This window comes from Pinus tabuliformis, chromosome 5_2 (assembly GCF_031772625.1).
Source record: "Pinus tabuliformis cultivar Carrire ecotype Pingquan chromosome 5_2, CPIR1, whole genome shotgun sequence".
NCBI classification, from domain to species: Eukaryota; Viridiplantae; Streptophyta; class Pinopsida; order Pinales; family Pinaceae; genus Pinus; species Pinus tabuliformis.
In genome coordinates this window covers 963,915,825-963,939,670 of record NC_142306.1, presented here as the reverse complement: position 1 = coordinate 963,939,670, position 23,846 = coordinate 963,915,825, and the positions used below count along the sequence as shown (strand labels likewise).

Genomic DNA, 23,846 nt, shown 5'->3' with positions numbered 1-23,846 from the left:
GGACACTGGTGCTAAGATGACCAGTGAGGAGATTCAAAAGGTCACCAGGACATTCATGAGACCTGAGTGCCAGCCTGCAGGGTCACCTCCTTATTTAGATGTCCACTTCACTAAAGTAGGAAGATTGCTCTTGGACATGATTGCTTATGTGCTGGGATACAAAACCAGTGAACATGTGGATGAGACAATGCTAGTATTACTAGCTGTTTACAGCCCAGGCCAACCCCCTGCCCGCAAATACAACTTTGCCAAGTTCATTGCTAACAAAATCCACGATCAGCTGGGTGCAGTGGATAGGCAGGGGGTCTTCAAATACTCGGCCTATATCTATCACCTCTTCATGTATTATCAGTCTGAGGATTTTCCATGCTATATCAAAAAGCTGGATTATAGAGGGGAAAGAAGGTTTGTTATCTTCTGGACCTCTGTCTACCACAAAGTCACAAACTCACCCTATTCCTATTGTGAGTTTGTTGACCAATTTGTGTATCCAGTATCTTGCCTATTGATGAGGTCCCCTCCTCCCAGGATGTCAACTGAGATACAGAAGGCTCTGCAGCTTTCCAAAAAATGTAAAATAGGTGATTGGTACCTATATGAGGAACACACAGTCATCAGGGTCTATGGCTGTGAGCTCTGTCCTTTCAGACTCCCAAAGTATGTGCCCATGAAAATATTTGCCTTGGAATATTATAGGCAATTGATTCAGTCTGACCTCACCCATTTCCACAGCTCCAGAAAGAAGGCCCACCTCAAGTTCAAACACCAGTTGGGCCCCTTCATCATGAATAAAAAATAAGGATGGGAAGATGCTGACCTCATCCTCAAGGACAAATATAAACTATCATATAGTTTTCGGTGGGTCCCTTATGACCCTGAGGGCTTCATCACTGCAAGAAGAAACAAATACAGGCTTCTAGGTTATAGGCATTGTCAATACCAACACATTGAAAAATATGCCAACCAGCAAGAATGGCAGCAGGGTACTTTAGTTGAAAAGCTAACTGAAGAAGAGATAATGCTAAAGAATATGAAGGAGCTTGAAAAGACCATTGACCTAGACTCTGTGCAACAGGTACCCGTCAAACAGCCTCACTTAGAAGGAGAAGGGACCTCGGCCACAAGGACTGCACCAGTCATACAGGCACCTTCCACATCAGCACCAGTGACAGACAAAGGCAAAGGGATAATGGGTGCAGAGGAGGAAGCAGTGAAAGAAAAGCCCGCCCCTGTAAATGAGCAGCAAACAGAGCCCCAACAAGGGCAGCAAACAGGGCAGCAGCCAGAACAGCAGCAAGGGCAAACTGTCCTGCCACAAACTGGGCTGCCAGAAGCTCCAATAATGCAAACACCACCACCTCAAACTGAGCCATTGACTGCCCCAATTTTGTAGACCCCAGCACATGAGGAAAGGGGTACAAAAAGAGATAGAGAATTGTCCACTCCTCTTAGTGGATCCTCCCAGCAACCAGGAGCCAAAAGGCAAAGGCTAGACTCCCCAGAGGTGGAAGACATCACTGAAGAATTCCTTGACAGCTCAAGGAAAAACAGGGAGGGCAGCCAGCACACAGGAACAAGCTCCTTTCAGCAGGAGCAAGGTTTACAACTTGGCTTAGAGGTGTCCTCCTCTTCCCAGCAGAGCAAGAAGCCCAAGAGCACTAAGGCTTCTTTCAAACAAATAAAAGCTCAGAATGATCTGCTGAGGGTAGAGGTTTATAAACATTTTCTTGATGCAACCCCAGCCCAGCAAGATAGGCTAATGTCGGTCAAGGATAATTTTAGGGGCGAATGTTCGCCCTTTGGCGAAATTAAGGGGTTTTAAATTTTTAGTGGGCGAATATTTTGTATCATAGTACTTTTTTACAAATCACCTCAAATAGCCCACCTTATTTTAAGGGAGAGGGTAAAAATGGTAAATTTAGCCCTTGAAATTAGGACTTACAACCTTCCATTCGCCCATTTTCAAGAATAGGTTTTATTTAAGTGAATCCATTCGCCCATTTTCAAGAATAGGTTTTATTTAAGTGAATCCATTCGCCCATTTTCAAGAATAGGTTTTATTTAAGTGAATCCTATGGGCCAAATACCATATTTTATAAAAGAGGTATGGTAGATTAATAAAAATATAAATGAATGAGAGGTATGGTAAATAAATAAAACATTTTTTATATTTACTCCATAAGTCACCTTATATACATGTAAGGGTGTAAACAAATAAAAATATAAGTAAAGTGGAGGTATGGTAAATAAATAAAACGTCTTTTTATACTTACTCAAAAGGTATGGTAAATAAATAAAAATATAAATAAACTAGACGTATCGTAAATAAATAAAACCTCTTTTTATATTTAGTCCATAACCCTCGTTCTATTTATGAAGGCTCAAGAAAGAGGTTTTATTTAAGTGAATCCTATGGGCCAAATACCATATTTATAAAAGAGGTATGGTAAATTAATAAAAATATAAATAAACGAGAGCTATGGTAAACAAATAAAACATTTTTTTATATTTACTCCATAAGTCACCTTATATTTACGAACACTCAAAAAATGGGTTATATTTAGGTGAAACCTATGGCCAAAATACTATGGGACAAATACCATGGACTAGATTGTTATTAATACCATGCAAAACCATTATTAACCCTAATATTAGAATTAATAAAAATAAAAATGGCACATGGTATTGACCCATGGTATTCACCAAAATGGCACATGGTATTGACCCATGGTATTCACCTGGAATGTAGCCTATTTAAATGGGGGAATTAAACCAGCATGTAGCCTATGCTAAGATTCACTAGGAATTTACAAAGTTTTATTATTTAGTGAAAGACTTGCCAAGATCTTACAAGGTTTTATAATTGAGTAAAATATTCGCCATGCCTGGTGAGAGATTCGCCAAAAAATTATATATACATATTATATTATTGATAAAATCGCCTTCCATTTTTCCTATATACCAAGGAGATTCGCCCATTTATTATATTTATAAATTTAGGGGGGTTCTTAAAATTTTCCCTGATGTCGGTATATGACATTCAGGAGGAAAAATTGCTCCTCAGCCATTTTAAGCCCAAAGGGCCGCAGCCTAAGTCAGCTGCAGATTTTGTGAAGACAAGGGTGGAGGTCCTATCCAGAGATATACATCCCATGGACCAGATTGAACTCCATAAACAGACTGGGGAGATGGTCTATGCAACCTTGGTGGAGAAGGCCACCATGGCACATGAACTGAAAGAATCACTCAAAAATACCAACACTCAGTTGGATTTTGAGAGAATGTCCTCTCTGGCCAAAGACAATAGAATAAAGTCTCTTGAGGAGATCATCATTGATCTAGGACATGATCCTAGTGATCCAAAGGGTGTGAAGGCCCTTATGAAGAAGAAAGATGATGACCTGAATGCATTAAAGAAAAGGTTGAAGCTACAGCCCACAGAGCACCCTCAAACCGCAGAGCTTCAAAAGCAAAAACAGGTTGATGACCAATTAGACCTCTTAATGCAGCAAGACCAGAGGATCAGGGATTTGGAGAAAGAGCTGGAAGGAGCATTACAAGATAAACAGGGAGAATCCACTTCCCAAGCTCCTCCAACTACTTCAACAACAACAACAACTTCAGGGGCAGCAGTGGCCCCCACAACAGAAGCAACAGGAACAACAACAGCTCCAGAAGCTAGCAAAAGTGTAGAGGAATTGACCAAGGCCATCAAGGAAATGGAGCTCCAGGCCAATGAAATAAAGAAGGCCAAGGAAAAATTGGCAGAACTGGATGCCAAATATGACAAGTCGAAGGTAACTGTGGCAGAACAGGGCAGAGAGATAAAGGCCCTCAAGGACAAGATAAAGGCCTTAGAAAAAGAGCTGAATCTAGAAACAACCATGGCCGACATAAAAAGGATTCTATGGGCCAAAATAGGCCAATCCATCACTCAACAATGGAGATCAATAAAAACAATGCATGAACAGATGGACTTGTTGGGCCAAGCACAAACAGAAATCAATAAGGCAAAAACACTGCTGCAAAACAGACCAGAGCAGGCCAACAGAATGATAGACTTCCTAAACAGGCAGGAAAAGGAGGAACTGGTAGCCATAGGCATTCCCAACAGAACAGAGGCTGTCCTCACTGCCAAGAAGGTGCTAACTCTCAGGAACTATGTACAAACTGTGGAGAGGAAGTGCTATGAGATCACAGCAGATGTGGAGGAATTTAAAGTCAAGTTGGCAGTGCTGCAAGCAAAAGGCCTGCCCAGCCTCCTAACTGGTGCAGGAAAACTAGTCTCCCGGGATCAATTTGCCAACAGAATGGCAACATACATTGAGAATCAGATTACTGCATCTGGCAGTACATCTGAACAAACAGGGCCTCCCTCAGGACAGAGCTTGTATGACAAACTGGAAGGCCTGTTCTTTATTGAGAATGAAGTGAATCATCTTTTTGAGACTCCTCCTAATTTCTACAGATATACAGAGGCCGATGAGACCTTGATAAAGATTAGGAGGCATCAAATGCCAAAAGAGGATTGGTGGCAAGCAATGCTTCAAATTTTGCCACGGTAGCTTCAGCTGTTCGGTCACTGCCAACTCCAGGTCACTACAAGACAAACAGCATGATAAAGTCAGCATTAAAAGCAGCTGAAATGTGACTCAACACATGGACTACGACGGCTAGCCCAAAAGGTAAAAAAATGCGCAAATTTTGACAGCGTATCATCAGCCGACTCCAACTGCCACCAAGTCAACAGGTTCTGACCATTTTTGACAGCTAAGGGAACCAAAGTTATTACAACATTAACTTTCTCAGCTGCTACCCTCCAGCGGTTGGCATGCTATTAATGAAGCATTTACTCTCCATTCAGATATTTTCTTATGTAAACTTTGTATATATACTCCCCTTAGTAACGCATAAGGGGTTGGTAATTTTTCACTCTGAGGCATGTATACTGTTTACCTTCAGAATTGTTTAATACAAAGAGCTAGATCAGCTCAGTGATTTCCTGGAACTATGGTGTCTTGCTGATGATTCATGTGTTGATGCAGAATTCCTGTGCTGTCTGATGAAATAACAAGTTTTTTCCTTAATCTTTGTTCTTGTCTTTCTTATATTTATCAAATCATATTCAAGTTACACTAAACTAGCAGTAAAGAAAAAGAATAGTGCAGGAATTGTTTTACTACACCTTGTACTCAATTTTTACTGCTGTAAATGTTTGTCTTCAGAATTAACCATGGACATGAATTCTTAATTGCTCATGTAGCTGTTAATTCTATATGTATGAATGTTATCTAGAAATTCTTAATTGCTTCTAGGTCAAAATTCTCACTGTCTTTCTCTAGCAGTTTACTGTAAGATTCTTGATTGCCTTGCATAAACTGGATACAACCCACCCAATCACTTTATGAACGTTTGTTCCTCAGACACGAACCTTGCTCTGCAGCATCACTACGACATCACACAGCACCTCAAAATAGCTAAAGGACCACTGACTCCATTGCCCAATGACATATAACATTCTAGTGAGAGCATACATATCTTGACTGAAACATTCTCCAACCAAACACAAAAAACAAAAGTTTGAACAACATAGCTAGCCTAAAATACTATCAGAACAGAGACAAATTATAAAGAGAGAGCCCTCTCTGATTACAGTTTGGCTAGAAGCTGTAATCCAAAGATTGGTTAGTGGTTACCCCGGCCGTATTCCCTTGGGAGTCATAGGGAACAACCTGGGTGTTAATTGTAGCTATCTAAAAACACCACAAAACAACAAGAAGGATGGTTGTAGTTGTCCAAAAACACCACAAAACAATGGAAAACTATGGATATAATTGCCCAAAACACCACAAAAAGTCGAAAACTATGGTTGTAGTTGCCCAAAACACCACAAAACAACATGGTGGTTATAGCAACCTAATAATCTAAATCATCTCTTGTTGAAATCGTTATTTCTCAAATCCACATTGTTGTAATCACCCTTGCTCAATTTCCTTTGTTGAGTGCTCAATTTACCCTTGCTCAAGCCTCAAAAAATGTGAGGACAAATGAAAGCGAAAATCTCTTTTAACAGAAAATTTTGATTTCTAGAAGCTTCACGAAATCTACATTAGGGGAATTGTTAGGTCCCTATACTACTAGTGTAACCCCTATTGTTATTAGTGCAACCCCCTTATTATATTTTTGTGCCCATGTAGTCTCCATATTGTTATTATTGTGCCCCATAGAAGCCCACTATTGTTATTGTTGTGCCCTTATATTATTATTGTTATGTCGGCTCTGATTATATTATGAGCCCTTAGACTCCTATATATAGAAAGGAGGTCTTGTCATTTGTATCATCCAAGAATTTTTCATTTGTGTAATGTAAAGGAGGTTTTTACCTCGAAGAGGCTAATTTTGAAGGCGTTCATCTATCTTTTCTTCTATTTTGTGAGCTGGTTTCATAACATTTGGTATCAAAGCTTTGGATTCTAGGGTTTCACTTCTCTATATAGGTCATCGTGGCATGTTCGCTATAAATTTTTGCTACGAAGTTTGAGAAGCTAACAAAAATTCATTTGAGAAGAATTCAGTCTAAACCTCGGGTCCGAATTTTAGATCTTGTCTCGCTATATTTTCAGAGATATGATCTGAGCAAGTTAGGGTTTTTTGCAAGCTCTAGAATTTCATCTCAAACAGGTCATTGTGGAATTTTTTCTATAATTTTTTTTCTACGAAGGGTCAGACTTTGAAATTAAAACCCATTTGGGCCGAAATCTTGGTGAAGGTCGGGTCTAAATTTCAGATCTTGTGTCACTATATTTTCAAAGATATAATCTGAGGAAGTTAGGTTTTTTTAAAAATCCCGAATTCTAAACAGGTGATGTTGGGAAAATCATCCTAGATTTCTCTCTGAGCGTCAGAATGAAATTTCATAAGAAATTATAGAAAGAGGACAGACTGCAATTTTCTGTGTATATTTTTTATATCTGAAGGTCGAAACAGTGATACGTGGCACGTCGTACAAGTTCTCTCTACTGAAACATTATATAATCAAGTCATCTTAGGAGATTGGGAATAACTCTTTCTTGCAGAATCCAATTTTGATAAGACTGGTGGCATTGAAAATAGGACTCAGAGAACTACCATACATAGCAATTTCAGATCCTAGAGAGCCGAAATTACATAGAAACAATAGATTCAATATTGAGCTCTTACAAAGTGAAAAAATGTGTGTGGTTTTTTTATTTTTATTTTTATTTTGCATAAGATTGGTTTGAAAAAATAGTTTTAAGGAATTCAAAGGGCATAGTGAAGCATTATTAACATTAATTGATGCCCCAAAGAAAGAAAATGGAAACACCTAGTAAGCAATCGGAAAGCTCTAGCATGACTCATGATGAAGAGGAAGAAATGCAACATGATATATCAAAATTATGAGACCAAGTGCAACAAAATTCACTCTCACAAAAAGTAACAGAATCTAAGATGGATGGTTTAATGAAAGATGTGGAAGATAAAATGGATGGTTTAGAGAAAGACATGGAAGCTAAGATGGATGGTTTGGAAGCTAAGATGGAAGACAAAATGGACGATTTGAAGACAAATTTGACAAAATTGCTACAAGAAATGTTTACGAACATTGAATAGGTAGTAAAGGAAACTCATGATGAGAAAAAAATAAATGTTAATCATGATTTCATAGACTCTAACATTGGATTGAAGACCCACCATGTTCCAAATATCGATATGAGGAAGTTTGATGGCAAGGATCCTGGAACATGGATACTACAGATGGAGCAATTGTTCGATCTCCATAATGTGCAAAACGCACAAAAGGTACGTATTGCAAATTAATATTTGGAACCAAATTAGTTTGTATGGTATCGATGGCTTTACTCTCATAAACAAATTGTCACTTGGGAAATTTTTACGGAAGAAATGATAGCACATTATGAGGATACAAAAAGCAACACCTTTTTTAGCAAATTGATAAATCTCAAACAAAAGGGTTCAATGATGGAGCACATTGAGGACTTCCAAAAGTTGAACGTAAGGGTAAAAGATATTCCATAGGAGCATAGGATTGATGTGTTCATAGGGACTTTAAAGGATAACATCCAATATGAGGTTCGCCTTTGGGAACTTATTCATTGGAGAAGGCATTAAGTTTGGCAAGAAAGATGGAAAGAAAAATTATGGCAACAAGGAATCCTACCACTCACAACCATGGAAGTGTTGTTGCCCCTAGCCTTACACAACCTACAAGTTTGACACCACAACAATTGGAAGAAAAAAGAGAAAAAGGGATTTGTTACAGTTGTGATAGAAAATACACTAAAGGTCATAAGTGTGTTGAGAAGAAATTAATTTACATAGATTGTGAAGAGGATGAAGAAAAGGAACAAGAAATGTCAAAAGAAGAGGCTATACATCAGAAACAAACCCTAGAGAAAGAAGAAATGAATCCGACCATATCTTGTAATGCATTGGCCGAAATTACCACTCCTCAAACTATAAAGATAGAAGGACATATCAATAAGAAAAAGGTAATAGTGTTGATTGATTTGGGCAGTACCCATAATTTTTTTCATTGTAAGATAGCCAAGGAATTGAATTGCTTCCTATATCCAGCACCAAAGTGTCAAGTGTTGATTGCAAGTGGAGGAGCCATAAATTTCTCTGGAAAGTGCCATAATATCAAGCTATCCATGGGAGAATATGTATTGAATAGCCCAATGATTTCCATTCCAATGGGTGTTGCTGATGTTGTACAATGGCTACAATCCTTGGGTACAATAACTTTTAATTTTCAAGAACTTTTCATGAAATTTTATTCGAAAGGAAAGGAAGTTGAATTAAGGGGTATCACAGGGAAACTAGGAAAGATAATTAGCTCTAATGGAATGAAAAAGATTCTAAAGAAAGAACAAAGAAGCGTAATTGCATAATTATGTTCGCTAAAGGTTCCCACATCGAAATCATCTATTTCTCTAGATCTCCAAAAAATATTGGACAATCATTCCAAGGTATTTGAGACTCCCAAATGCCTCCCACCTATTCGTGATCATGATCATGCTATTCATTTGATTCTAGGAAGTGTTCCTCCAAAAATTAGGCCTTACAGATATCCATATGCCCAAAGGAGTGAAATTGAACGTATGGTTGCAAAAATGCTAGAGGTTGGTATAATTATCCAACCAAATTTGATAAACAAAGCAAGGGATGAATGGAAGAATGATGAAGCAGGGTGGGAACTCATTCAAAAGTTGTAGAAGATCCCAGTTCAAACAATATTTCTAGAACTTGACAAGGAAGGAAAAATCATATTGGAACTTGAAGCAGTCACAGAACCGAGAAATCAACAGCTATGAAATTGATCAATTTCAGAGTATCTCATCAAGTGGAAGAACTTACCTGCTGAAGATTCCACATGGATGGATGATAACTTTATACAGAAGAATCCAGAACTACTCAAGCATTGAGGACAACACTTTTTGAAGGAGAGGGGCATGTTAGGTCCCTATACTACTAGTGTAACCCCTATTGTTATTAGTGCAACCCCCTTATTATATTTTTGTGCCCATGTAGTCTCCATATTGTTATTATTGTGCCCCATAGAAGCCCACTATTGTTATTTTTGTGCCCTTATATTATTATTGTTATGTCGGATCTGATTATATTATGACCCCTTAGACTCCTATATATAGAAAGGAGGTATTTTCATTTGTAGCATCCAAGAATTGTTCATTTGTGTAATGTAAAGGAGGCTGCCCCCTCGAAGAGGCTGATTTTGAAGGCATTCGTCTATCTTTTCTTCTATTTTGTGAGCTGGTTGCATAATAGAAATTTTGATGTCAAAAATTTTCCTCCTAAAGAAAATAATAAAATAAGAGTTATGAATTTTTAAAAGAAAAAAAGAAACTATTTTTCAATTGTATTTTTAGTTTATATCCTTATAGGTTTACTCAAATGTCAAGTGTAGACACTCGTTGGATGTGGAATCAAAATCCCACACCCAACGAGTACCCACTTTGCATACTTCTAAGTACACCCACATAAAAGAAAATTTGAGAATACATGAAAAAAAACATATTGAACATATGTTTTTTCATGTATTTTGATTTTTGTTCGATATGGGTCTACTCAGAAGTATGTAGAGTGGATACTTGTTGGGTGTAATATTTTGATTCCACATTCAACATGTTTCTATACTTGACATTTGAGTAAACCTATAAAGAGATAAGCATAAATACAATTTTTAAAAAGTAGTTTTCTTCTTTTCCTTCTAAAATATTTACCCCTGAGGATGACATATTTATCTTGAATATTATTGGTTCTTTTAAAGTTAAGCTTGTTAGTACATTTTTTTGTTTTGAGACCAATTTTACCTCAAAATTTCCCTAATGTCTAAAACTATTATTAAAATTAACTAACTAAATACAATTTTTAAACCATTAAAAAACAATTTATGTGGGTCTTGAGCAAAATTGTGGACCACAAGTGCACATTGTTAAGCTTGAAACATATTGTAGGAGCACATAAATATGGTATACAATGCATGGAACACATTTCCAAGGGGCGAAACATGTTTCAAACTCGTGAAATGCATTTCACCCCCCGTAAAATGTGTTTCAGGTGTGTTTTAGAGTTATCATACCGAAATGCACTTAGTATTGGGGGGTGGGAGGACTCTTTCCTCCAACATAGATTAACATGTCCATTGTTCATAATAAATTGAAAAGGAGCAATGTATCAATTTTTTCCTTGCTACAAGGAGGAATGATTGGTTAATGCCCTTTAGAAACAAGTGATGAATTGGTTAAGTTTCTAGATTTGCTCATTTTCGAGGGGATGAGTTTGAATTACCTCATCTATTATCCTAAGAACTCATACTAGACTATGAATTTACTAGGATCTAGTGGTCTAGATTCATTGTCTCTTCTCATCACCAAATCTATATAATGAAGCCATTACTAAGGGGATAAGATGTTAATTTTTCATCACTTGTTCTATGTTGCAATTATTACTTCAACAATATTTAATAGCATTCAATTTCTCAATTTCACTTCTTCAAATTTCCAATGACAGTAGAGCAATAATAGATAGAACAAATAAAAAAAATGCACATAGAAATACAACAAAGAGACAAGAGACACAAATTTGGTCAAATGCGAGGGCAAAACCCACTGTGAGGAAAACCCTTGCAAATCTTCTTCTTATTAGATTGTCTTCAAATATTCAGCACGAAGAGTACATCATTCAATTTCAATATCCAAATAGTGTAAAAATGCCAAGCAATGGAGTCAACTGTAGTCAAATATGTTTTGCCTGTAGTTTGCTCAAGTCAACATCAGTCAACTATTATCAAAGAATGCCATAACTAGAGATAGTACAGAAGTACAATGATCATCAAAGGAGCTTGGTCTTGGAGGGATTTATGTAGCCTTATTTACTAAACAAATTGAGTCCAAAACGGTCTGAATTAGAATAGTCAAACTTAGTCAATACAAAAATGGTGCCAATGGTCAACTTTAGCAATTTAGGTCTTTGGTCAAAGAGCTTGGATTGCTTTGATTTTGACACCAAAGTCCGTGGCCTACTAAAACATAAGGAAGTCACCCAAAAACACAATCATATCATGTTATTTAAGCTCAAGTCAATGTTGGTCAATGTCCTGTAGTCAGCCCAATTAAAGACAATCACCTGTACTTCGCATGGGAGAGAGAGGTCTTTCACTTCTGAGTTGTACGAACCAATAAAAGAAGGAGAGAGAGGATGTGTGTTGAGTGAATGAGATTCCTAATGAGGTTTGACGTCTCATATATTTATATGAATCCATGTGGGTGAAAAGACAAGTCGAATGGGCATCATGAGCCTAAATAAATGTGAGGTTGACCTTAACAATTTTACATGAGTGTAAATAAATTAAAATTCCAACTTTTTCTTTTCCAAAATGGGTGATCTTTAGGTCAATTTTGGTCCGCTCGAGGAGAGGAATTTAATGCAACAATTATCTTCATCAAATGAGTTGTCCAAACTGGAATTAACCCTAGTCGCATAGTTTAACATAAGAGAGAGAGATGTAACTAGATTTTGTTGAAAATTCCTAGAGAAAGTTTTCTTGCTACCCTGGGAAAACTTATGGCAACAAGAAAGATATTTCTAAGATTTTTCAACATCATGTAGTTACATATCTCTATCTATCTCTCCCCCTTAGGAATGAATTCATTATATAGACTTGGTGAGGAGAGGAGAGGATGAACCTAGACCCCTATTTCGTAGTGAAATGAGAGTCTAGTACACATTCCCATGCATTTAGATGAGGCAATTCAAACATTTTCAAATTCATCCCATAAAAAATGAGAAAGTATATAATCTTGACTAGGCCATCGCTTGTTATTGAAGGGAATTAAGAAATCATATCTCCTTGTAGTAAGGAAAATGGAAATGCATCACTCCTTGTCAATGTATAAGGAGCAATGAACTTGTTGAACATTTTTCCTCGAGGTGGAAAAGTGGTGCTTTAGCAAGGTGACATCAAGGTGTTTCTTAGGTGGTCTCTCAGGATGGAAAATAAGGTTTTAGTAATTAGTTCCTAATAAAAGAGCCATTTTAAAGAAAATGAAATATACTTGAAATAAAAACACCAAAAAATATCTAGCAGTATATTACATTTTCAAAAACCTCCCTCACCTCATCTATGAGTCATTTATTTCACGGAGAGAGCTTAAATTTAATTTATTGACTAAACCCTTCCTACTGTGTAAGACTATATTTAAATTTGTTATGATTTAAATGCCATAGGAGGAAGGTAGAATATGCAAAAAGGCAAAACCTAAAGACATAAATTTTATAGTTCTCCTCTCTTGAACAACCCACAATCTTAAGAAAAACATTATTCTTGTTCCAAAAAATGATCATTTGCATTCAAAGCAATCTTGGATTTTGATTGTTCTCTTCTCCCATTTTAATTATTGTTGATGCTTTCTAGATCAACATTTTCTAGCAAGCGATTTTATCTAGGTTGAACTTTAGTGGTGAATTTCTAACTTGTTAATTGAATATTCAAGAGTCATTTTCCATTTGATTCTCTAGAAGGAGGTATTTTCATCCATATCCATGCCTTTCTTCAATTTTCAATTAACTTATCCAACATGCAAGAATTCAACATTCGATTTTGGCATTTTAGGAAATAGTTTTAAGAAACATGGTGGAAAAGGCACACCCCATGTCATTGCAGCAAGAATTGTAAGAAATGGTAGTGGATTCATTGGATACAAAATTGGACAAGTGATTATAGCCATTTTGGCTCATTCAGAAGGTACATAAAAGAATATACAAATTTGTCAAAGGTATTTGATTTGTTATTCATACTTGTAGACTTTTGAGAGGGATGCCAACCCTTTAGGGACTAGTGTGGGATGGACTGGGTAATGATTCGTTAGCAGGATATCAAGTGACTTCTCCAAGATAATACATAAGATCTCATTGATATTCTTCTAGACTTGTACCTAGTGTTTAGGTTGAGTTTCCAACAATCAACTGCATTCTTTCCAAAAATAACCAAGAAAGAAGATAAAGTCTTGGATAGAAAAAGTAGGTTGGCAAGTAGTCCCTAAAGCATTTTCTCAAGGAGATAGTTAATTTCCTATTTCTCTTATTTCACACCAAATGTTTATATTCAACTTTGAATCCATTCTATGCTTAGTGATTCCTAAGTAGTTTGTCTACCCACATTTTGTACTTTCATATTTTAAGTTCGAACTACAACTTATTGACAATTGGACAAGGTTGTCAAAATATGACAACAATTAATTAAGATAAAATGTAAAAACTAAAATTTATTGAGGTAACTATTTGATGGTTAGATTAACGGTGTTGGTTTACATATATAATGATAGTTTTGTAACCATGCCTACCTTATTTTATCACTGAAGCCCAAGAGTTCAAGTGCTCTAAGCTTGATTCTAAATTCCTATTCATTAATAAAATACCTTACCTTGACCCATGGAGATTTCCCTGATAAATTGTTAGGGTTTTACCTGTATATTTTTTGTATTCTCTATTATTTTGAATTGCGTCATTACTTCTTTTCTCATTTAAATGTTCTTTACAAACTTTGAAAACCAACAAGTGGTGTCATAGCTATAGAGTCGAACCAAGTTAAAGTCATTTTTTTAGCATGTTGTGTGCAGAGGGAGTGACTCGAGAAACTAGAAAATGTTGAATCCATGACGAGAAAAAAGCCATCAAACATAAAATACAAGGCTACATCATGTCAGGGTCAAATAACCTGTAGGTAGAGGATAACCACAGGAAATAAGGGCCAAGTTTGTACAAAGGAGGAAGTTGAGTCGTCATGAGAGTCAAGCATTAAGAAGTCCAAGTTGCACAAATATCGAGTCATTAGGGTGCAGTTTGTTTGAGTATATTTTTGGGGTCATCGTACAAGGTAAAATCGAAATGGAGGAGAGTGATATTTGCCAAAATCTTAAATAGATTATGTCATGAAAGTTGAGGGATTATAGGTTGTCCGTAAAGTAATGGTCTCAATTTGTCAAAACCATAACCATTGACGAGATGAGGCCAAGTGGGCTCAGGAGGAGTAGCTTTGAAGGGGTGTGTGTGTGTGTGTGCGTGTGCACGTGTGCTGGCGCATATGCATGTATTCAATCGATGAAAGCATATATAAAAAGAAAAATTAATTTGGTCTGGAAAATAAATCTAGTGGAGACCACAATTTATGATTTTTCAAGATGATGATGATGATGATGATGATGATGATATATATATATATATATATATATATATATATATATATATATATATATATATATATATATATATATCTATATATATATATATATATATAAATTTGAATGGCATATTTAAAAAAGAAAAAAATTGATTTGGAGGGAGATTATGTGTGTAGAGAATAATGGAAAAGGTGTTGAATACGAAATTCAAGGTTGAAAATTTTAATGATAAAAATAATTTTGGATTATGGAAAACTAAAAATGAAAAAAATATTAGTACAAGAATAAAGGTGTTAAATGGGTGGAGGAGAAAATTTACAACCATGACCGATGAAGAGTGGGAAGATCCGAATGGTAGAACCCTAACCACTATTTGATTATGTCTTGTAGATGATGTTTTGTTTAAAATTATGAAAGAAGAAATAACAACGAACTTATGAAGCAAGATGGAAAGCATTTATATGATAAAGTCCTTAATGAATCATCCACCTAAAGAGGTAGTTATACAGTCTAAAAATGAAAGAAGGTACAAAAATTGCAAATCATTTGAATTCAATTAATATTTTTATTTTCCAATTGAGTAGCATGGATGTTAAACTTGATGGTGAATATAAGACATTTATATCATTGTGTTCATTACATGAATTGTGGGATCATTTAGTAACTTCTATTAGCTTTAGTAGAGCCGAGACTCTTGAATTTGATTATGTTTTGGGAACAATGTTGTTTGAGGAGGTGAGGAGGAAATAAATTATTGAAACCTCCACACTAGAAGCAATGGCTAGAGGTCAATACAAAGAAAGAGGATAAAGTTCAAGGGGTACATCCAATAAAGTTCAAAAGGAAAGAATAGAAAAGTCAGATGTTCGTATGGTAACAAGACAAAGAATCCGAAAAACTATTGTTAGACGAGACATGAATCCAAAGGAAACTCCAAAAAAGAGGCAAATCATGTTGAATCAAGTTCATGTATAATTGATGAATTATTGTTTATTAGTAATGTTCCTTAATACCATGAAGAATGATTTTTTAGATTATAGTACTTCTCATCATATGTTTCCACAAGAAAAATGGTTTTATTCATATGAAGTTGTTGATGGCAAAATTGTTCTTATGGGAAATAAAATTTCTTATAGGATTGTTGAGGTTGGGAGTGTCAAAATTAAAATATTTGATGGTATTATAAGAGCATTAACAAATGTTAGACTTGTGCTACAACTTAAAAATTATATAATATCTTTGGGAGCTTTGAAATCTGGAGGTCATAAGTTTATAGGTCTAGGTTGAACACTAAATATGTCCAAGGGTGCTTTAGCGGTTATGAAGGCTATTAAGTTGGGAAACATTTACAAGCTAGATGAAAGTACTCAAATAAATGAAGCAATGGTGGTATCTGAGGAGGAATTTGAATTCACTTGTTTATGGCATCAATGATTAGGTGATATGAGTGAGAAAGGACTACATGTACTAATAAACCTCAAATTACTTCCAAATTTAAAATCTCTAAATTTGAATTTCAACAAACAATGTATATTTGGAAAATAGTGTAGACAAAAGTTTAAGGTAGGGAATAATGTTAATAAAAGTATTGTTTATCATATCCATTCTAATGATTGGCTGCCATCCCCTAGAGCTTCTTTCAGAGGATTGTCATATTTTGTAACATTTATAGATAATTTCTCTAGAAAAATGTGAGTTTATGTTTTGGAAAAAAGTTAATGTGTTTAATACATTTAAACAATTTAAATTTATGGTAGAAAAAGAAAGATACAATAACATTTAAATGTTTAAAAATGAATAATGGAGACGAGTTCATTTTTATACAATTCAAAAGGTATTTCAAAGAAGTTAAGGTCATAAGACACATAACCACTTTATATACTCCCCAACAAAATGGTGTAATAGAATACATAAATAGGACTTTCCTAGAAAGAGAAAGAAGCATCCTTAGAAATGCCAATTTGCAATAAGAGTTATGTGAGAAAGCAATCATAGTTGGTCGTTATCTTGTAAAACAATCACCATTAGTTGCAATAAATTGTAAATCCCTTAAGAGGTTTGGACATGTCAACCCTATGATCATTCAAATTTAAGTGTGTTTGGTTGTGAAGTTTACACGCTTACTCCTAAGAATTAACATTCTAAGTTAGACCTTCGATCAAAGAAATATATCTTCATTGGTTATGATGATGTAGCTAAGGGGTATAGAGTTTGAGATCCTATTTCCCAAAAAATAATTATTATTAGAGTTTTGATATGTGATGAATCTTCTCTAATTAAATTAGGAAATGTAGAAGATGATTTGAAACAAGAACATGTACCATTAAATCAAAATGTTTAGTTTGAGACTCAACGATCTACAAACACAAGGAATAAAGAAGAAGCATATGATGATATATAAGTTGTAATATTAAAGATATTCAAGAAAATATGAAAATTCCACAACCAATGCCAAGAAGATCTACACAGGAGAGAAATCCTCCTAAAAAGTATATTGATTTTACTTCATTTGTTGCTTTTGGTACTAATAATGGGGAACCTCGTTATTAAGAAGTAATAGATGATATCAATATGCCAAATTGAAGGTGGCAATGAAATAAGAAATGGATGCCTTGGAGAAATACCAAATATATGACCAAATATAGCTTCTTAAAAATAGACAGGTTGTTCGATGTAAATGGATCTCCAAATCGAAGAAAGACATTGATGGTAATGTTGAAGGATATAAATGCATATTCGTCACAAAAGGTTATTCTCAAATGGAAGGTATATATTTCCATTGAATCTTTCCAATAGTTGTTAAGCTTGTCTATGTTCGTATTGTGTTGGCACTAGTTGCTTTACTTGATTTGAAGCTAGAGTAAATAGATGCTAAAATAATAATCCTAAATGGATATTTAGATGAGGAGATATACGTAGATTGACTTGAAGGTTTTGTGCAACAAACAAAAAAAAAGTTAGTTTGCAAACTCAAAAACTCATTGTATGGCTTGAAGGAATCATTGAGGCAATGGTACAAGAAGATTGATTCCTTCATGATGAGTGAGAATTATACCAAAAGTAAGTATAACCATTGTGTCTACTTTAAAAGTTTGAATGGTATATTCATTATCTTGGCATGATATGTTGACAATATGCTTGTTGCAAGAAAAACCATGGACAAAATCAACAGGTTGAAGAATCAAATGGTTAGGACCATTGATGTGAAGGATCTAGGAGCAACGAAACAAATCTTGGGCATTGAAATACACAGAGATAGAGAATAAGGTAAGCATGCGTGTTGAGAAAATACTTGTAAAATTTAGGGTGATAATGTGAAACCTATAAATACCCTTTTGATTCCCATTTTTAATCTTTGTTCAGATTTATGTTCTAGTAGCAAGGAAGAAAAGGATTGCATGTCTTAAGTATCTTATGCTAATATAGTAGGAATTCTGATGTATGTGGTGGTATGTAATAGACCAAATATTTTAAATGCAATAGGCATTGTCAGCAGGGGCATGGAAAATCCAGGAAAAGAACATTGGAATGCAGTGAAATGGGTGATTTAGTATCTTAGAGGCACACGTGATTCTGTATGTGGTTACATTTCAGATTTTATAGGTGATTTGGACAAGAAGAGGTCTACTTTAGGTTATGTATTTACTCTTGTAGGAGGATCCATTAGCTAGTTGTCAAAGCTTCAAGAAACTATTTCTTAACAACTATAGAGGTAGAATATATCATTGCCTCCCATGCTTGGAAAGAGCCAATTTGGTTGAAGGGTCTTTTGGGTGAGCTTGGACGAGCACAAAACAATATAAATGTATTATGTAATAGTCATAGTGCTATTAATTTGGCTACGAATCCAGCATATTATAGTAAAACTAAACATATTGATATAAGTACCATTTTGTAACACAAATCGTTGATGGAGGTGTAGTAGATCTTAAAAAGGTCCACACTAAAGAAAATTGTGTAGACATGTTTACAAAGCCAATGTTGTTAGAGAAGATGTGATGGTGTTTGGCTTCTCTTGGCTTGTAATAAAGGTGATAAATGAGCTTGGCAAGGTATTAGATAAATCGTTAAATAGGTGGAGAAAGGTGGAGATCGTGAAAATAAGACAACAATTAATTAAAAATATATATTTAAATCCCTCTTTGATTAATAAAATACCTTACCTTGCCCAATGGAGATTTCACTAGTAAACTACCAAAATTTCATCATTTAAATATTGAAACTCAAAACCAACCAAATTAGGAATCAAACTCATAATCAAAGCCCTGCCAGCACAATGCTCCATGATAGAACTACACGGCATATTTACAAAGACACCCTTAAAATATAAATTGCAATCTTCAAAAAAATATAATTTTCGCTGCAATTTGAATGTATAGGAAATAGAACCTATTTTTATGGAATAATAACCAAACTAAAAACACTAAAGGCAACTCAGTCATCCTCTGGCCTCTTTTAATAAAAGGAGTTCAAAAAGTTCTCTCTCCTCAACTCTACTAATCCATCCTTTTTGCATGAGGAATCCTTTCTGTTCTCAAGAAATTTCAAAGATTACACTGCCCCACAGCAACAATAACATGTTGGACAAGCTAGTAGCCATGGAGCTCCAGTGACTCCAATGGAGACTTTTTTTCCATAGCTAGGGTCAACCCTTCGCCTAAAGACGATATCCAGCACATAGTCCACAATGCGTTCCCAGAGCATTCAAATTGCAGCCCATCTCTTACAGTTATAACTGTATTGTGTCTATTTATCTCCTCTTCTTCTTTATAACTACACATTCATTTCACTTTGGTATACTGGTCCAAACGCATATAAACCTGGGTCTGATATGCACTTAGAGACTGCAAATTTCATAGGATTTGCAATCTGTGCAGACTAAGACTAAACCTCTGTCAGGTAAAATAGACCAAAAACTATAACCAGAAAAGAGCCAAGACACCCTTATGTCCAGAAAAGAACCAAAAGGCAGAAAAGTTAGACTACGGGATTTGCATAAACTGGATATATACATTTGGAATTTGCAAAGCTGCACATTGGGTCCAGTATCCATATTCCATGCACCTAATGCATGGATTTGATTCAGTACACCCTGGGTGGGAGCAGGGTGCTTGGGGCAGTGGGCACAACTCAAACTGTAGAATGCACCACCATTTTGTTCATGCAAGTATCCAGGGAATCTACTTAGCTTAATGGGTATTTGTTTTTCAAATCAAAGAGGTTTTAAGAGGTTTTAGCTACTTCAACTAGTACACCTGTGGTTCATAAGCATCTAAAATCAGCCAGAAATCACACCATCATCAAACACTATAACAAAACCAAACTCAGGAAAATAAAATTACAACTTGATATGAAGGAGAAAAAAGAGGAACCATTACCAACAGTTGCAGAGTCATATGTAGAGGGAACACCAGGCAAGGACGGCACCTGCATAGACCCCGTAATCACAGTGTTATCCATGCCATCGCCAACAAACATGAGATTAGTCTTATTGGGAGGAATCCTAACGATCTCCTCATAAACCCCAGCCTTGATACGTATCACGAATCTCCGCTCAGAATAATCCGGTGCACTGTTCACCGCTTGTTGAATGGTCATGGAGGATTTATCCTTGGAAACAGTAACGTTGGGAACCAATTCATTTACCTCTGATACACCCAAAATTTTATTATAACGATGGGAATGATCTACAGTGCTAGAGGACTTATTGGATGATCTCTCCGTTTTGGGAGGCCTCCATATGACCATATTCTTACCGTATGTATCCAGAGCATCGACCATGCTGAGAGCATTACTAGTGAAGTTCATAACTATAACGAGTTCTTGCATGGATCTTCCCACTGCCTGGGTAGTATTAACATATTTGAGGGCCGAATTGCAGTCACTCTGATGACTCAGCGCTGCGCTCATCCAGATCTTGACGTCTTTAATATTCCTTGGGTTCAGCTGCTGAGTCCTGCTCTTGGAAATATATCTTATGGCACCCTCCAGGAACTCCAGGCAGTCCTTAACGGTACCCGTGAACTTCGACCTTTCATCCGAAGTAGTCAGTAGCTGTTTAGTGTGAAGATAACTTTGTGTGGTTCGGTCCGATGAGAGAATCATGGCTGCACCAATAATTTCCTCTGGCCCTGCATTTTCACTAATATTAGAATTGGCCCGCAGAGATGACATGCATAGGTCCGGGTACTGTGATGCCTGGCACGCTAATTCTATCCTGTGGCTCGTGGAAGACTTTTGAACTAAGTCTGAGAGATAGTTGGCTGAGGAGAGTTGAGCAGAGAGCGTGAGGAGGATTGTGATTAAGAGAAGCGAAGAAACGATATTAATTCTGAGTAACATTGTAAACCCCCTCATCCTTTTTTTCATCTGGCCTTATATCGTTCTCATGAATGGGTTATATGTAGAATGAGAGCCTGGGTAAATATATGAAATATGAATCTGCTGTCACATAGGCAGCACACAATTGAGTGAAGCGTTCGAATGGTGCTTGACTCCTAAGAATAAGCAAGGTGTATGGAGGCGGGCAGATCATCACGGGAGATATAATTACAAGATTCTAAAACACTGAATCTGTCATTTAAAAAGCAAGCAGTTGATTCATTATTATACGGAATCTTTCCCTGCGAGAAATATTTACTTCATTATTGCCATGTATTATTATCTTTTTAAGGTAGGGATATATAATAAGCAAAGATATTAATAATAATTTAAGAATTTTTAGTTACAAATAATCAATACCTGGATTGGGCGAGCAGGGAAAGGAAGGGATTGAGGCGCCACCACTCCATGCAATCACTAAGCATGACATGTCTTATTACTAAGATCATCTTTGCAATATGTGGAAGGTAACCTTTGTAGGTGGGAGGGGCTCCGACTTAGGCTGGGTTGGAGAATGTTAATGTTGCTCGGACAAGGGGCAGCGGAAGCGATGATCGTCATTCCCCATCACCATTCTCAAAGCATTGCAACAAGCTCAGTTGTCTTTTCGTCTAGCTCCATTATCAAAGCATCACAATAAGCTTACCTAGGGATGTAATTTGATTGGCAAATTCTCTATGACAAGGTATTTTTCTCTTCAAATACAATTAAAAAAATTTCTTGTTTGTTATCATTCTTTGTTCAAAACGGGTATTAGAGTTGTAAAACCCATCAAATTTGATAGGTGTTTCAGATTTGAAATTCCTAAACTTAATTGTCTTTTCATCTAGCTATATAACATTCATGGGTTATTTCAACTCGGGACAATGAAGTTGTTGTGGTTTCCATCTTCAATGTTGTTGTTTTCCCTTTTGTTGGTTCATAGCTCTCCATCTTGGTGGCGTGCTCTGTTTGTCTCACCTCACAATGAGCAAGGGAGAGTACATTCACCCTCTGTCCATTATTTTCATCTCACTGCTTCTGCACAAGTTATATTTCTAGCATCCAAGGCACAAGCGTCAATTGTATCCAACAATTTGGTATCTTGTGCAACCACTAATGGTCAGGGAAAGGACCCAATACTCCAAGGTAGTAGTAGCAAAGGATGTTAGGGAAATTCATGAGCTTGTTTATGAGCAAAAAATTTTGTGAGGGCATATGCAAAGAAAATTCTAGAGATTGTGTGCAAGGAACTAAGGGAGTTCAAGGAAATGGTAGTTGTAGATAGAGCATGCACCACAAACTCAAAGGTTTTGGCAAACATTTTAGATTGGCTCCCTAGCCCATCGAAAATAATCAGAAGGAAAAATCAATATATTCTTACCATATACCTCTATTAGAAGCTCAAAATATTGTTGGGAAAGATTATCATGGAGATAAATGAGGCTAAAGAGGAGACACTTCTCATGCTGGATAAGGTGGTCATGAACTAGAAGGAGATAGGGATTCACCTCAAGCACATTGAAGAGTAGTTGCTTCAAGGTCAAGGTCTAAGTAGTAACTGCAAGGAACACCTTTGCCTCACTGAGGTGAATATCTTGAATTCTCCTTAGTTTTTATGCATTTTCTTACTTAATATTTTTGGTTCTCTAGCTCAACTAGGCATAGAAGCTCTTAATAGAGAGGCATGCCTATCACACTCTTCCTAAACATGCCTCGAATTAATTTATTCTCAGTTTCATCTTGTATACAATTTTTTTTTTGTATTGCTCAATTTCAAACTTAAAGCTGGTTTTGGAACATATTCTCTGTTATTTTATCAATAATAGACCACAAACAAACACAACTTGCACTCTCAAATTCCTTATGATATAATACAATATTAGCTTTAAAATATTTACAAATAAATTATAATAATCCTAATAATCTAATTTTTAGATCATAATCAAAGGAAAGCCAAATATCAAATTGATATTAATGTTATTATATTAAAATATAAATATATAATTATATTGTATAAACTATGAAATTCGTAAAATAATTAATCAATTTTACTCATTATAATATTTTTAAAATATAGAATTAGAATTTTATATTAAGGAAAAAAATTAATGGAAAAAAATGTAAACCTAAAAATAAGTTGTTATTGTTCCAATGAAGAGAAAGGAAAAATAGCCTTTGAACATTTATAACATAAGGAGATGCTTATGGAATATTAATAACAAATATATTCATGATTATCATGATGATTAACATTATCTACTAATTTTGGATATGTTCTATATGACCTTAAAAAGGTGTTGATAGTCAGAATTGACCTTATCAACATTTAGGAAACCACTCAGTCAGAGTCACAAATTAGACTCTTTTTTTGTTTGGGCTAGTGGTCCCGACTAATTTAAATTGGGTCTAGTTATCCATAATGGAATTTGCTCCAATGAATGAATAAAGGCTAGAGGGAAATGATGGAAGTAGATTGATAAAACTTAGTAAAAACAATAAACTAAAATATAAAATAAACTATATCATATCCTAATTAACCCGGGTGCTAATATACATATGTCAAAAAAAACATGACAACTTATAACTAAAGATATAGATCTTGAAGCTATACCGTTAATTTAAAACAATTTGAAGATTAATTAAATAATTCAAAATAGTTAATTGAATTAATTCATAAGAACATTCACATATGATTTCCTTTCACTAATAATCGACATACAATAATACATCAAAAGTGACAAT

At 35.6% G+C, this 23,846-nt stretch overlaps 1 pseudogene; it reads right to left on the bottom strand.

Annotated features, from left to right (window-relative positions):
• The window catches only part of LOC149162501 (pectinesterase pseudogene), a 43,558-nt pseudogene extending 22,472 nt beyond the window's left edge, over window positions 1-21,086 (bottom strand).
• Between the last annotated feature and the right edge of the window lie 2,760 nt (window positions 21,087-23,846).